The sequence below is a fragment of the Wyeomyia smithii genome, chromosome 1 (genome assembly GCF_029784165.1).
Source record: "Wyeomyia smithii strain HCP4-BCI-WySm-NY-G18 chromosome 1, ASM2978416v1, whole genome shotgun sequence".
Classification (NCBI taxonomy): Eukaryota; Metazoa; Arthropoda; class Insecta; order Diptera; family Culicidae; genus Wyeomyia; species Wyeomyia smithii.
Genome location: NC_073694.1, coordinates 42,367,407 through 42,382,931, shown reverse-complemented (window position 1 = coordinate 42,382,931; position 15,525 = coordinate 42,367,407). Strand labels below are relative to the sequence as shown.

Here is a 15,525-nt window from a genome sequence, read left to right as displayed (position 1 = left end):
TGATTGTGAGTTTGTGTGTGTGTGCGCGCGTTTGTGTGTGTGTTTGTGTCTGTGTGTATGTATGTGTGTGTTTGTGCGTGTGTGTTTGTATGTGTGTATGTGTGTGTGTTTGTATGTGTGTGTGTAAGTAGCGTGGGTGTGTCCGAGTAGCGTGTGCGTATGAGCAGTGTGTGTGTGAGTAGTGTGGGTGTGTGTGTGTGAGTAGTGTGTGTGTGAGAGTAGTGTGTGTGTATGAGTATTGTAAGTGTGTGTTAGTAGTGTGTGTGTGAGTAGTGTGTGTGTGTGAGTAGTGTGTGACTGTGAGTAGTGTGTGTGTTAGAGTAAAGTGTGTGTGAGAGTAGAGTGTGTGTTTGTGAGTAGAGTGTGTGTGTTTGTGAGTAGATTGTGCGTGTGTGTTTGTTTGTGTGTGTTTGTTTGTGTGTGTTTGTGTGTGTATGTGTGTGTGTGTTTGTGTGTGTATAGCGTGGGTGTGTATTACATGTATGTGTGTATGTGTGTATAACATGTGTGTGCAAAAATGCATTTATCCGAGGTAAATATATATATGACAGAATACTTGTATAGGCAACAAGTTAATTATTCCTAAGTTGTAGTTTACGAAAATGTTTTTTCTTTGGAGAAAAAAATATTTTTTCAATAGTAACTATTTAAAACAATATGTTGAAATTCTATGTTCTGGGCCACTGGAAAATCTGAAAAAAATCACAAGTATTTTTGACGAAATTTCGAAACTACCCTGAAAATTCCGTCGTGGAGTTATTTTTTCATCAAAAGATATGGGCTTTCAAAGTTGGTGCCGAGCGCAATTTCAAGCGAGAAGCGAGTGAACAGTACTACTATTGACAATCCCAGTTTCAGTTATATGCAAAAAATCTGTAAGGTTCGTCAAATTAGTTTAATAGAAATGATTTTTAGTCGCAAAATAGTCAAAATATGCTTAGTTTATTACCCAACTTAATGATGAAGACAGTATACTTTATGCTCCTAGTAACTCGCAAGCCTACCTACACATTTTACTAAACAAATAATGCAAAATTTAGTTAAAGGACAACCGTACAGAACGCATCAGCGGGATAAGATCGCCCGTGCTATTATTTTTAGTCATTATGGTGCACTTTTTGGTATGAGAACTAAAGAAAACTGGGCTTAGGAGCATTTCTCGCTTGAAAATGTGTTGCGGCACCAACTTTGAAGGCACATATCTTTTGATCAAAAAATAACACCACTGCGAAGTTTTCAGGGCAGCTTCGAAATTTCGTCAAAAATATTTGTGATTTTTTTCAGATTTTTCAGTGGCTCAGAATACAGATTTTCTACATATTGTTTTAAATAGTTACTATTGAAAAAAATATTTTTTCCATGAAAAAAATATGTTCGTAACCTACAACTTAAGATGCATCTGCTGTGAAAATTTCATCAAATTCGATGCAATATTTTTAAAGCTATGTCTATTTGAACACAATTTTGTCCTAAATTTTAAATGACAATAACAACTTTTAAACTTACTCTTATTCAATAAAAATTGGAAAATCAACTTCCCGAGTGAAACTCTTGAAGTTTTTAATACTTATTTGAAAAAATTAGACATCGCGATTTTAAGCGATCCGTTTCACGAATTCTGACCCATTATCTAACTTGTTATCTATTTGGTAGCTTACTACTGTAGTTCTTGATTTAAGTATCAACAAGCATTGATTCGATTATTCGAATATCTTCTGATACGACTTCGCAAATTCACTGACGTTCCGCGAAACTTTCCAGTGTTTAGTATATTCCTTAAAATTCCTGATCCTCTGATTCATCAATCTAATTTCCTTTTTGTGAAAGCTGGGAGCGTTGAACACAATATTCCCCCATGTACTGCATCTAATATTGTCAGCTTCCAAACATATTTCGAAGTACGCTTGGCGCGGCACTGGTATTGGTTGAATTAATAGTAGTATGAAACCATATTGAATGAAGAACAAAAAAACTACTGAAGTGTTTACTTAAGCTGTGTTTTTATTGGTTGCGTTTGAGTGAGGAAAAATCTTCACAACAGCTCTCCGATTAGTTTTCGACATTAAATAGTTCTTATATCTAGAATCGGAGTGTTAACACAGTTCAAAAGTATGAAGTAATTTGGATCAAAAATAAATAAATGCTTTTTAGATAACCAGCTCTTCACATCATCATCTCAAAACTCAACAACCATCTTCAGCAAACAACCATCTTCAGCAAACAAATCGCTGTGTTACTTCTCGAAAAACTCCCCCACGGAGTCAAGGTGTTATCTTCCCCCCTTCCCCCCCTAACAGCTCAGGTAACAACTGTCTCTCCCCCGGACTTCTATCCAATTCCAGGCAGCGAACGCTCGCTTTTAAGTTTGTACCAAAAAAACGTTGCTGTAGGATAAATCAACACCCAAAAAACACAGCAATTTATCATCGTCGAAATGGCGACAAAACAAAAAAAAGTTTCCTTCTGGGTCTATTTACGCCACAGGCAGCGAAACGTCTTGTTTTAAACTCGGCCTGAAACGTGGAGGTAATTTGATCCAGTTTCCCAGGCGAAAGCTTTGGCGTCAAATCGCTTCCTCGTTGCCAATAGGCCGGTACCTACCGATAAGCACTTGAAGCGAAACGGAAGAAGTACGCCTTTTCTCCTGTCCGTGAAAACTCCTGCCGCTCACATCCGCCAGGATTTCCACAGGTTCACAATTCAGACCACGCTTAGTTTGAGTTGCTGTTGATTCAGTCGGCACCGCTGTTGGAAGAGTAAAATCTTCATTCGTCGACACACTTTTGTCGTTTCAAAGGTGGAATAAAACAAGGGAATATAAAAAAGAAACCCAAACGAAAAAAACAATTCACAGTGACAATCCATCATTGATTCTTAGCACCGGGAACGAAACGAGATTGGGCATAAACAGATGGTTGTGGAGGTCACGGTCGCCAACTGGGACAGAAAAATGTGTGCAAATCTTTTGGCTCGTTGTCACACTTTCGGGCCCTGCAGCACGCCGAAGCCTTGAATCGTTGTATTAACGAACAATCAATCATTTCTGGTTGGGTATTATTCTTTTGTAATTCGATTTTCCAGCGGAAAGAGTCCGCTACTCGAGGGACGAAATTTATAAAGACAACAATGAGAGGTGAAAATAACGTCGTTTGTTTACGCTGCTATCCAAGATTGATGGGATTCCCTGTTTGGTGAATTAGATGCCTCACTGCGCAACCGGAAAGTGGTGATGAGTTCTTCACATTGAATGTATTTATTTAGCTGGTTACATTTGATGCACATGATCTAGACTTGACGAAAGTTTGAACGAAAAATAATTGCACCACAATAGTACCTAGTAGCAATCCCATCAATTCCATCTACCAATCATGCTATCGTGGCCATCGCTCATCCTGGTGGCATAAATCGAACAGCCAGTCCGGCACAGCTCTACTAAATGTGCTCGTGCTTACATTCGTTTCAATTTGTTTCCTCAATCACATTAGAGTGAGTTTCGACCTAGACGACGCGAACGTAAATTATGGCCTCGATGTGGTTACCATCGGACCGAAATATGCCAACAGACCGTCTACCTCCTCATACTCCTTCTTAGAAACCCCCCCACACACACGTACATTCGGATGGGCCAAAAAACTTCCCGCTGGCGTTCTACACAGCCTTCACTTACAAAGTGCACAAAGAGAAAAAAGCGGAAGCAGCTTTTATTGTTTCCTGTTCAAATCACCGTCGTGGTTCTGTAAATTTCCTTTTTTCACGACATTCAGGCATAAATTTTGAAACCACGCCGAAAAAGCACGTGTAAAAGTGCGGCTCCCGGGGATCGTCGTTTTCACACCCCTCGCTGTGGGTGGGCATTGCCGCTGCGGCCAGAAAGAGGTCAGGTTTGACGTCGCAATTGGACAGCTTTTTTTAGGAGGTAATCTCCACCAAACGGCGGTTGCGAGTGGTAGTAGGTACGCTAGATGAAGGCGTGCGAAAGTGGAGAAAAACATGACTGCTGCGAAAGCAGTCGGAGGAAAACTTTTCCACCCGATAAAAGTAATTTTAACACAGGATAGCAGAAATAGTTGCAACTCCATGCTCTTCTCGTCGCGCGCTCACTCTCCGGAGAGGGAATTCCGGAACGCAACGGAATGTTTCTGACTAATTGAAATTTCTCCTCAATGGCGCGGCAGAAGCCAACAAACTGGAATGCGGTTTATTGGACGAAAGCTCGACAGACGGAGCAGCCGGCACTGGACGAATCGACAATTAGCAACCTCCATGTAAGGCCGGAGATACGCGGTATTCAATTATGACAGTCGTGTTAAGTTTTTGTCACATTAAAGATAAACACTAAAACTTCTTCTCACCCTGAAAAAAATGGAAAAAAATATCAAACCAGTTTTATTATCTAAAAAAATTCTTTGTAATAAATTTTTAATTGGACTCATTAGTTCCAAAATTCCAAGCTTGAAAAATACGGAGCATTCCGCGATATTCTCGTTAGATACATAAACAGTCGCTGATTTTGTTTTTTTTTTGTCCATGCTTGGCAAACCACACTCGCTGCATCGATCCGCACCGAAACTAATATAAAATTCAATTATGTTTTCCAAGGCATGGGCAAATATTTACCTTGGTTCGAGAGCTGGCTAACCTTTGCCGCACCACCGCAAGCATTCACACACGGATCAACGCACAGGAACACAAATTCGCGAACGGTGGAATATCATGGCGCAGATTATGCGTGATGAGGATGGGGATTGCTGCGGTCTGTGCGCTAGTGGTTCACACCTGAAAGCCCTCCATCAACGCGCTCCCGCAGTACCCTCCCTCCGCTTCGTAACAAGCTCCATTACACCTCAACCGTCGTCCACAATGACAGTTGCTGAAACCGAGAAGGGTTCTTCTGCTGGATGCTTACGCCACTCTCGGCGGAAAATTTGATCGGATGTGTTGCTGCTTTTTTTTTTATTCACACACTCCCACGAGACCTGTCTCTGGCACACGGTGGATCCCATCCCAACCCATCCCCCGTTTGGTTTTAGGGGTGAAGTTGTTGCAGTCTCATGCCATATGTCGGATCGGATGCAATATGCCACTAGCCCGGTTAGCCCCGACAGACCGGTCAGCTAGGGGAGAAAAAAAATCTCGGGCCCCTTATGTTCGCAGGATATTGCCCGGTCATCATATCTGGTTGATGCTTGGTTAAAAAATTCACTTCGGAAACGCATGTTAAATTGCGTACAGCAAACCGGTTAACCACAGATGGTATGAACTCGTTTTGTACGCGCTGTGCTTTGATCGCTAAATGGGAGTTTTATTTAAGGACGAATGAAATTTTGGTTTAGTCTGATTAGGTTGTTCCGTATGAGTTGCTATCTTGTATCGTGGACTTAGGCTTGATTAAGTCTATCAATAAATTGGAAAAAAAACTTAAATCACCTCTCCAATTATATTGGTGTCAGCGAAAATATATGAAAAATCACCAGGGTTATGTGCAGAGCCACGACAGATGCAGAATAAATAACTTCTAATATTTATTTAAAGCGCAAAACGAGAAAAAATTAGATCTTCAATTCATTTATTTAGTTGTTTTGTTATTTGTCGTGTAGTTTAAAATCGGATATGATTGCACCTCTGTGCTACCCCGACAGCGGGAATTTTGATGAATTTGTGTACGACGTATCGAGGTATCGAATTATCTGTTTTATTAGATGGGAGAAAACAGAATATTTTGAAATTTTGTAAACTTTTGATTCAAATAATATTTCCAAATCGCAATAAGGAACTCTGAGAATAAAGCGGAAGGCTGTATTCACACTAAAATGTTGACGGCTCATATATTTAGAAAGTCAGGATCCGAAAACTTTAGTGTGTTGTCAAACAACGTTCCATTAGAGGAAGTACCGGCTTATGTACCCACTACTAATACTGTCCGCTACCGCACAAAGGCAGCTTTTCACTAAAGAAAGTGCCGCTGCACCAGCTGGCCCTGCCACTAGCACAGCTGATACCCGCTACTATTGTTGCTGCTAGCCACTGCTACTGCTATCCGCTGCCACTGCTGCTGCTGCCAGTGACTGCTAGTCACTGTCCAGAACTAATATGACTAGTTTATGGAAAAGCAGGCTCTCATATAGGCTACATAGTACATTCCCCATTTACTGAGTCCTCATTTACTAAAGTAAATGAGCGACCAATCAGAGGTCGAATTATGCGTTTTAGGAAGGCTTGGCGATTTTCAATAGCACAATAGTTCTAATACTTAAATTACAAATTTCTGCATATGAGTGGGTGCACAAAATCGATTGCTGCTTATGAAGGATTTCCTCAGCCGATTTATTAGCATTTGAAATTGAACATATATTTAACTTTTTCCGTTTTCAGATTTTCGTTTTACATCCCTATGTAGCCAAACTTAATGCAAGACGTGGTTCTTCGTCAAAATTCGAAGTATTTTAAGAAGAACACATAAACACACTACGCTATTTATTTTCGTCTTTCACAATGGGTATGTGATTCATTTCACTACAAACAGTCTGCATTCGGACAAAGAATCTGGAGTTTGAGCTTGAACGACCGCACATTTCATTTGCTCCTCCGTGATGGATATCAGCTAGTGAAGTTGCACAGACAACCACATATTGATGCTCTTTGGGACTAATTTACCATCTTTGGTAAACAACAATTAAGTAGCTTCCGCTTTGGTGAAGAACGAAGAAAAGAAGTGTTACATCCGCTGTTGTCAGAGACAGAGTTTACCTCTGCACCTCTAACGACTATAATGGGAAAGGAAGTCACCGTGGTCAGTGACGGATTTTCATCATTTTACCATTTCCTCTACACGCCTATTTTTATAGACTCTCCTGCTCTTCTTTATCGATGTTGGTTGAGTTGTTCACAGTGAGCATTTATTTTTTATTTTCATTGGCTTTTTGACGTAGAATACGTCTCACGGCAACATATACAGGGATCTAACTTCATTACAGGGATCCAATTTCGAAAACCGAAAACATCGAAAGCGTCACGAAAATTGTCCAATTTTTAACGTTATAAACTCAGTCAGTTTCCAACCGATTTCCGTCATTTTTGCAGCAATCGATTGGAAAATCATCTAAGCACCCGTCCAAATGCAGAACATTGTAATATGATCGTTCAAACTATTGTACTATTGACAATTGTTGAACTTTGTCGAAACGTAAATGTCGACCTTTGATTGGTCGCTTGCTGCCTTTCCCTGAAAAGTACGACGGAATGGAGTATCTAGTTAGCCGGGAACGCACTCGTTGGGTTATATAAGAGACTGCTTCTCTACAGTCAAGCTCAGTTTACTAGCAGCAGGCAGAAGCTGCGGACAGCAGCAGCGATGGCAGTAGGTAGAGGTGGCGTGGAGCAGCAGCGGGCAACAGCGGCGTTAGCTACAGTTCCTACCTTTTACAGTTCGGCTCCTCTTCGATTTGGGTTGGACCCCACCAGCGGTAAGGGGCCATCCACATACCACGTGGACAGCTTTGGGAGGGGGGGGGGGTGTAATGTCCACGGTCCATACAAAATTTTTAGAATTTATATGAGCCACGGGGGGGGCGTGTGTGGTTTGCTTTATAGCTTGCGTGGCTTGTAAGTGCATGGTTATAGCGTGTCTGCGCATGTCTATAGCGTGTGTGGCTTGCTATATAGCGTGCGTGGCTAACTATATAGCATGTGTGGCTAGCAGTATAGCGATTAAAATTATCATATATAGTTGCAAATAAATCACCTCATGTTGATTTAAAATATCGCCGTAAATCAGTCAGAACTAAATCAAAAAATCGCCATGTTAAAAAAAAATATTCAGTTGTCAATAAACAGCATTGACAAACATTATTAACCTCTTTTGAATTCAGCTTAGCCTCAAAGTTTACAGAGTGTACTTTAACTTTTATTCTTAGTCGTTCGCAAAAAGGACTTTAAGTATGGGTTTATTCTCAGGCTCTTCCACACAAAATCTTCTCTCCAGATTTAATAACCTCTCGTCCAAAGCTTCGATAATATCATAGACTATAGAGCAAGATCGCGCCAAATCACCGATGGTCGAATATCGACCATTTTTGATTTGAATGAAACTTTGCACACGTATTTGGCTCAGCAAACTGAGCATTTTCCACAGATGGAGCGATTTTTTACACCCATGAGTTACATTCTAAAAGGGCGTATGCCTTTTGGCATAGGTTTTATTCGAAGCATTATTGCCCAGAAACCGTTGGTTGTATAGAAAAACTGTCTGAGAGTGAGTTGCAGGGAATTAAAAATGCATTATAAAAAAAATATACACTGTACAAAAAAAAATTCTTTTGACCAAGAAAAATCAAAAATAAACATTAAATTTCAATTTTAAAAAAAAAGTATTTTTTTAATTTTTTTTTAAAGAAACTTGACGTTAATACGCAACTTTTAAAAAGAAGTCCAGGATGGAGAAATGAAAAATAATTTCTTTATGGTAGATTGATTTTTTTTTATGAATATCCTAACTCAAACATTTTTCTAAATATTTGTATTCTGATCATTTTAAAAGATGCAGAGAGTCATTTTAAATCAAAAAGCTCTTGGTAGTTAACATTCTGAAGGCATTGGTTTTCGAGTTATTTCTAATTTAAGCTCGAACAATTATTAAAATTTAAGAAAATACACGTTTTCCTTAATTTGTCCATGGTTCTCCAGCAAAAACCATACGTTCATTGGAATGCTTGATCAAAAATATACAATCCATCCTTTGACAACAAAACGATTGGGCGAACGGTTCTCAAGAAAAGAGTTAAATGTTCTAAGTGATATAATTATATATAAGAATCAAATATTTATTTTCGAGTTTTATTATCTTAGGAACATATTTTTTTATGACATAGATACTTTACAGAACTAGTTTCACCTTATATTTTATATAACAGCTTAACAGCTTCGTTTGTATCTTATTTTCTGAAATCGGAACAAACAAGTGATACTTTTGTGTGCCAGCTATTATTTTAGATTTTTTGAAAATATTGCTCCATTCGACTGAACAGTCGACTTACATGAGAGAAGCAAAAAATAATTTGAAAGATGGTGAAGTTGTTATAGTGTGTGATTTCTCAGAAAACTATTCATTTGTTCTTCAAGATGCCGCTCAAAGTAGTTATTGGAATAATAGTCAAGCCACCATTCATCCCTTCGTTGTTTACTTAATGAGTTTTTTGAAAACAAAAATACAATTGAAAAAAGCGATATTTATGTCTGATGGAGCTGCCTCATAATACAAAAATAGAAAAAACTTTGAAAGTCTTTGCAAGTTCAAAACAAGATATAACGTCGATGCAGAGTGGCATTTTTTTGCGACTTCTCATGGTAAAGGCCCATGCGATGCAATTGGTGGCACATTAATACGAATGGCAAGAAATGCAAGTTTAGCTAAAGAACATGAACATCTCATTACAAGCGCAAAAGAATTGTATGATTGGGCTAATTAGAAAAGTAATGAAAATTCACCAAAAATGTCATTTAGTTGGGTATCATATGAAGAATATGAACAAGGACTAACAGAATGGAGCAATATTTTCAAAAAATCTAAATAATAGCTGGCACACAAAAGTATCACTCGTTTGTTCCGATTTCAGAAAATGAGATACAAACGAAGCTGTTTTCAAAAGATGACGAATCATTTACTTATGATGTATATAAAATATAAGGTGAAACTAGTTCTGTAAAGTATCTATGTCATAAAAAAATATGTTCCTAAGATAATAAAACTCGAAAATAAAAATTTGATTCTTATATATATTTATATCACTTAGAACATTTAACTCTTTTCTTGAGAACCGTTCGCCCAATCGTTTTGTTGTCAAAGGATGGATTGTATATTTTTGATCAAGCATTCCAATGAACGTATGGTTTTTGCTGGAGAACCATGGACAAATTAAGAAAAACGTGTATTTTCCGAAACATTAATAAATTTTCGAGCTTAAATTAGAAATAACTCGAAAACCAATGCCTTTAGAATGTTAACTACCAAGAGATTTTTGATTTAAAATGACTCTCTGCATCTTTTAAAATGATCAGAATACAAATATTTTGCAAAATGTTTGAATTAGAATTTTCATAAAAAAAATCAATCTACCATAAAAAAATTATTTTTCATTTCTCCATCCTGGACTTCTTTTTAAAAGTTGCGTATTAACGTCAAGTTTCTTAAAAAAAAAATTGAAAAAAATTCAACTTTTTTTTTTTAAATTGAAATTTAATATTTATTTAAATTTTTCTTGGTCAAAAAAAATTTTTTTTGTACAGTGTATATTATTTTTATAATGCATTTTTAATTCCCTGCAACTCACTCTCAGACAGTTTTTCTATACAACCAACGGTTTCTGGGCTACAATGCTTCGAATAAAACCTATGCCAAAAGGCATACGCCCTTTTAGAATGTAACTCATGGGTGTAAAAAATCACTCCATCTGTGGAAAATGCTCAGTTTGCTGAGCCAAATACGTGTGCAAAGTTTCATTCAAATCAAAAATGGTCGATTAAATTTTCGCGTATTTCCAGGCGATTTGAAATGATTTTGCTCTATAGCACGTCTACGCTGTTAAAGTGAAAGCTTGCAGGAGGATATGATGGAAAATCGATAAGGAAGAAAGTAGGTTACTAAATCTGTATGTCTTCTCATTAGTACTATAACTTCCCTCCAGACTTAATAACCACTGATCTAAAGCTTCGATAATATCATAGACTATAGCACGTTATATGCTTTTAGTGTGATAGCCTGCAGGAGGATATGACAAGGTCGATAAGGAAGGTAGTAGGTTACTAAGTCTGAAGGAGAAGACAATAATCACTATAACACGGAGCAGGTTACTTCTCAATAAGTAACACTGCAAAATGGTAAAAAAAACAGAAATGTGCAAACAGCAAAAACGTCCGGACAATGCCACAATAGATCAAACAACTACTAGTCGCAGTGGGATCCACACAAAAAAAAACATTTATTTGAAAAATGTTTGAGCCAATGAGCCTGAATCACATAACTTTTCGCTCAAGTCCTACTATTCGCAGCAATCAGTTGTAAAATTATCTACGCTACCGCAAACTGCAGAAAAGTGTTCGTATTAAACCTAGGTAACTGGGAATTCACCATTGGCCTTCGTCTGTAACCTCTTTGAGCCACTGCCTAAATTAAGCTATCTCAGTACTATCAAAAAAGACAGTTTCAAAACAATTCAATTTCATTCTTGTTTTGGATACGGCAGTAAGTGAAACTGCTGCAAGCTTCTGCTGCTGTTCATTGTCGTTACCGGTGCCGTCTGTAGAGGTAAACGTCATCTGGAGCAGAGAGACCATACAATTGATTAACCCCATTGAGTGTATTCCCAAACCTACTGCAAGAAATACATTGACTCAAGACAGGCTGTCGTATTCTACGTTAACTCTGCGGTCGTGTCTTATAAACAACCTCTTCAACTTTTTTCAACTATGCGTCGATATAATTGAATTTTATTTATTTGCGTTCTTAACTAGTATATTACATGAACCTTACTTTAAAGTTAGTTTTTCGTACTTAACTTTTGTTAGTTGCATTTTACACGAAAGTATTGTTCGGAGGAGTTGTTAGAGCACACAAAACACACATTTTTACCGAAGGTCATATATCTCCAGGACTTTTCCTTACAAAGTTATATCATATTTTAGCTTATTTCAAAAAACAACGTGTGTTTTGTATGCCCAAATGCTTCTTTAGAACGACGTTTTCTTGTAAAATGTAGCTAACAAATGTTGAGTGCAAAAAAATAACTTTTAAGTAACTTTCACGGATAATACTCTGTAACTCTGTACGCAATGAAGATAGGAACTTGTGTGGTTAGCAAAGATATATATTTTTGCACGTTCTAAAACTTTACCGAATCAACCATTCCTCTATCTCTTAACACAAAAAAGTTAGTGTTTTGGATATAAGAAAACCTACTGTAACATATGCTCGCCGTACTCTAATATGGGTGGATTGGGACAAATGTAACCTAAAGGAGTTTATAGTACTTCTGCTTAACTTCAAGGAAAAGTATTAACATCATGATTCCACTTGCCCCTTTTAAACTTATACGTTCTTGAAGTTATCGAAAAAATATGCTAAAATATGATATAACTTTGTAAGGAAAAGTCCTGAAGATATATGACCTTGGGCAAAAATGTGTGTTTCATGTGCCCTAACAATTCCTCCGAACAATACTTCCGTGTAAAATGCAACTAACAAAAGTTAAGTACGAAAAACTAACTTTTAAGTAAGTTCCATGAAATATACTTTATAACTTTGTACTGAAAGAAGATAGGGTTTTCATTTGTTCAACAAAGTTTAATATTTTTGAATTTTCTACAACTTTGCTGAACAAACTATTCTTCTATCTCTTAACCCAAAAAAGTTAATTATATTTATTGTTAGTATAGTAAACTTTTCATACTTTTTGACAATTTGCGATCATGCGGGTCATTCTCAAGCTAGGATGAAGGTAAAAGGCGCTATGGAATTAAGTTCCACTTTTTGCCTTGGACAACTGTGCGATGAGAGTCTATTCTCCAACCGGTTTTCGAATACGACAAATTAGACCACCTGATCTTCGAACTGTCTGTGCACTGAACTGAAATCGATCGAGTAGATCGATAGAATAGTATCGATCAATGGTAAATATAAAAGGCCCTTCGAAACGTAACCGCTCTTTTTTTTTGTTTGCCAGTACTTTCGCAGTGAAAAACGGCAGTCATCAAATTTCATAGCGGATAAGGAATTTGTAAAATTAATTTATAAAATAAGTTAAAAAGTTAGCAGCTAGTTCGTGTGGTAGTTTATCCGAAAGCTCCTGAGTTATCGCTATTGTGGTCCTTCGAGGCGGACCGCGACTGCGACTCGCATGCTGCTTGATATAACAGCTGCTGTGCCGCATAGCAGTGGTTCAGGTTTAACTGAATCACCCCCACACCTGAGGTTTAACCACCGGTTTGCTTGCCGGGCACTTAAAGCCCTCCGTGGTGTGTTTATCGTCACGTTCACCGGTACATACAAAATACTTGAGAGGCTTCTAGATTGGTCGGGCTCTTTGCACAACCAGGACCTATTTCCACTCTCAAAGCATCTGAAGCAGATATCAGGCTACTGGAGGATACTCAGGAGGCATACTGACCAACCGACTTTTAGTCTGGCTATCTTGAGGCTTTTTTTCCATCCTCCAATAGGACCTTTATGGTGGCAATCGGGTCCCTGCTGGGTCCTTACGGAGGAGGATGGCCTCGATGTTACAGGGATGGTACAATGGATACTCTCGTCCAGGTTCGTAAGCTAGAGAGTTACCTCCTTGATGAGCGCCCAAATTTGCACACCCTCGCCAAGCATTTTTTGGGTTACCGTTTTATGGGTAGAACCCTTTCCTTCTACCTTTTTGCGGAGTATCAACTTGCGGGCATGTAACTGCTTAAAAAGTACCCTATTTCCGCCAACAACATGTGATGGCTCCTGGTTCGTGTTCCGTTTCCTAGGTCCGTGCCAAATGTTCCGAGTTATGTTTTCTTGATTGTTCGTAGTGTAATTGTTCAGGCAGGTTGCCTTACTACAGCCCTACTAACGAGCCCCGTAATGGGGCTGCCATCTTGAGGGCCATCACAGCCTTGTAATGTCCACGGTCCATACAAAATTTTTAGAATTTTAATGGGCAGTTGTCCACGGAGGGGAAGGGTCAAAATTGTTAAAAATAGCCCCTTGGGTATAGCGTTCGAGATAAAACGTTTGTTGATTCATCTGCTCGCTCCGGGTCAGACACTGTTGTGAGTCGGGTTTAACCTAAAAGACAGACGCGTAGAAAGGTTAGGCTTTAATCCGAGGAGGTCAGATCCTCCTCCTCATTCCTCTGTTAGCATAGGACCAAAGTCCCACCAAGAGTAAGTTACCATGATCTTCGCTTGATTACTCGTACCCCGGCGGGTACCACGAGGATTATTGTCGTCATGCACAGTATTTCTGGAAAATTGTTATAGTCATTGTTTGGACCTAAGAGTACGTACATTTGGAGTCGACCAAAAAATATGGGACTATCAATCTTAGATTGTAAAATTTTTGCTCCGAAAACTACTTGATTAGCATTCCGGCGATCAACTAACGCTTTGGTGATTTTACACTCTCACTAATGAACAGTACAATGCGCGTAGGCCAAGTGTATCGGTGAATTCAGGAGCGAGTTCGAAGTGGAGCTAAGTTGACGGTTGGCCTAGTTACTGGGAGAGAGGGGTCCTCCGTATACATTCGTGTATGAACCGTTAAAATTTGTCTACTCTCCTAATTAAAGTGTCCACGGAGGCCCTTAAAGTACTAATCATAGTTACACATCAAGCATGTGTGCAGGTTTGAAGAAACAACTTTGATGAAGAAATCACGTTGACATCTGACCCAGAGCGAAGGGCTGAATCATGAAATGTGTCGCGACATCTGTTGCGGCAGTACCGGCGCATGGCTATCTGTAGCACATATTTTGCACGCCGAAACATTCGAAAACACACCTCATCTAGCCTTACCAGTCAGACGATAGCCGTGGTGTGCCATTTTGATCTGGTTTTTGAAGAAAAACGATTTCACAGAGTTGCCGTGAAATCGCTTCTCTTCAGTTTTTCAGTCAAACCCTCCACCTAGAGTTCTGAAACCCCAAAGGCATTCAAGTCCTCCGCGAGAAGCGTTGTTGTCTCAGTTGTGCAGGAGACTACCGGTTTCATCAGCGTCAACTTCGCACGTTGTTGCACTCGATTCGATCGAAGGTCATTCAAAGAGAAAATAGATACGATTTCCAGTCTGTATGCGTCTCTGAATCTCTTTGCTAATGTTATTGTAGGCGGTCACCAACGCCCCAAATATACAAACTCGTCGACCCGTCGAGCTCTACGCTGTGAGTTGGGAGGCTGCTGTTGTGCTCCTTGGTCCTCGCAAAGAATCATCCACGAAGTTCAGAAGCGTAACCGACCTTGCGCAAATAGTGCCCCTGGTGTCGATGCCCGCCCTCCGAATCACACCTTAGAGGCCGACGTTGAACATCAAATAGAAAAGTCCATTACCTTGTCTTAACCCTCTTCTTCTTTTACATCCGCCAATGAAGATGTGATGAGTGGGTACGTTGTATCCGTGACATTTTTGTAAGATCTGTCGGATGAAGAAAATCTGGTCCATGATGTCTTGGGCTGCCATAAAATCGTCGCGAGGTTGCACATTTTGGATCGCGCACATAGCCTCTGTGTGCCTGATCAATCTTTTCATATATTTTCCGGGTAATTTCCGGGCGGCGAACTGCTCCTCGAGCTCCTCATGTTGACAATCCTCTTGCTGGCGCTGACTTGCTGGCGTTTCAATTTTGTTCAGAGGACCACACATTGATTTGGTTCACTATTTGGTGGTAAGCCGGATCCGCGCCCGATAAGCCAACGTAGGACAACAACGAAGAAGAGGATACGGTTGAACATTCAGGGATTATCAACTGGAGGAGTCCTGCAGTTCGCAGAAAGTTGTTGAGTGAA

At 39.2% G+C, this 15,525-nt stretch overlaps 1 pseudogene; it reads left to right on the top strand.

Annotated features, from left to right (window-relative positions):
• LOC129718509 (irregular chiasm C-roughest protein-like) overlaps positions 1–15,525 on the top strand; it is a 281,965-nt pseudogene that overhangs the window by 224,992 nt on the left and 41,448 nt on the right.